A 2064-nucleotide genomic window follows, 5' to 3' on the forward strand; every position below is an offset into this window, starting at 1 on the left:
GGAGTTATAAATTTATCACATCAGTTGTTCTAAATACTCTCGTTAATATTGTTATTCGAATTACTATGACAAATTTTTCTGATATATCATTGCTTCTTTTGTCAGCTCTTTGACAAAATTTGTCAAATAATGCAATTTCGGAATGGCTACACGTGCATAGCGTTATAAATTAAACCCTGATTTTGATCCTATTATGTTTAATGTGAATACAAATACTTAAGATGTTTTCTGTTTTATAAGTTTTAACTAAATATCAATAATATTTAATCGCCTTAACTACAGTAATTTTCAGCAAGTCTCCTTTGCTGAAAGTTAGTTTGGTAAATTTGCCTTTAGGTGCTTAAGACCTGTTAATTAAACTATTTTCTGTTTTATAAGTTTTAACTAAATATCGATAATATTTAATCACCTTAACTATAGTAATTTTCAGCAAGTCTCCCTTTGCTGAAAGTTAGTTTGGTAAATTTGCCTTTAGGTGCTTAAGACCTGTTAATTAAACTATTTTCCAGGAAAATAAAGCTTTAGGTTTTGTGGTATTCTGACTGGTGACATTTTTGCTGCTTGTATAATCTCATTACTTTAAAACTGTTTGTTGTCATGATCTTAGAATTGGGTTCACATAAAACATTATAAAGAAAGAACAAAAAGCATAATACATAGTGTAATCTCAACAAATATGTTCTTAATATTTTTTTAGTGTTCATTTGTTTATGTTGAAGCTCATACTTTTTAATGTTCAGCTGTTTATTAGCCGTGATCATCATTTGTTTATAAATGTGAGCCCGTATTATTCTATTTACACATTAAAAATCTTTCTACATCTATTAGTAGCTTCACATGGACGGAATATGTTATTTCATTTTTATTTCAAATAATTCTACTTTCCATTAAAAATGTCATATGGGAACGATTAAAAGAAATCAGACTATGTTCAGAAATAAATTACCAATTGCTTCGAATTAATAAAATCTGTAAGACGAATCTTATGACATTTGCTATATATAGATAAACGTATTTATATTATACATTATAAAACCTAAATTCAATATAATTATAGATTCAGTGTTCAAACGTTATCTCTTTTCATAAACTGGCTGTAACATTTATGATGAAATTGCCTGGCTGTCTTAAACATATACTTGTAATGATTGCTGAGCTTTGAAGAAACCTATTAATTTCCTGAAAGTCAACATTTGAAATATCGTAATATATTGCAGTTCCATAAATAAAACATGTGTCGTTCTAACATCACAGCTATAAAATCAGTTTTACTTCATGAAAAAGTATTAAAAATGTGTATGAGAAATTTTCTTTACTTAAACCAAGATTAAATAAATTAGTTAGTTTCAAATAAAAGAGAAAAGAAAACAACATCTTTTTATTTGAATTGACACCCGGATTCAAAACTTACCAAGTCTGTTCAAACGTAAAGAAATTGGCAAACATCACAAGAACAATCCAATCTAAATAGCTAATAAATATGGAAATATTTTTTCAAGCATAGAGATCAAATCATTTCAAATAAAAGTTTCTTCAGTTATTTCTTCGACATGTTAAGGTCATAAAAATTTCAATGAATTTGTTTTGAATTTTGCGCAAAGCTCCTCTAGGGCTATCTGCGCTAGCCATTCCTAATTTAGCAATGTAAAACAAGAGGGAAGGCAGCTAGTCATCACCACCAACCGCTAACTCTTGGGCTACTCTTTTACCAACGAATAGTGGGATTAATCGTCACATTATAACGCCCCCACGGCTGGGAGGGCGAGCATGTTTGGTGCGATAGGGATGCGAACCCGCGACCCTCAGATTACGAGTCGCACGCCTTAACACGCTTGGCCATGTCGGGCCTTTATATTTATTAATATAGGCATAAATGTGTTCCTTTGCATTGGTTTATTTTGGGCCTCAGTTGTTGTATGAGTAAGGCTTCTTTAATTCTGCGTTGTTTATGTTTGCTTCTTTATTTAGTATTTGGGTGTTTTTTATGTTTATGTTGTGTTTATTTAATTTGCAGTGTTCGAAGACCTGATAGGGCGAGCATGTATGGTGTGACGGGGATTCGAA

Source organism: Tachypleus tridentatus, chromosome 13, assembly GCF_004210375.1.
Source record: "Tachypleus tridentatus isolate NWPU-2018 chromosome 13, ASM421037v1, whole genome shotgun sequence".
Classification (NCBI taxonomy): domain Eukaryota; kingdom Metazoa; phylum Arthropoda; class Merostomata; order Xiphosura; family Limulidae; genus Tachypleus; species Tachypleus tridentatus.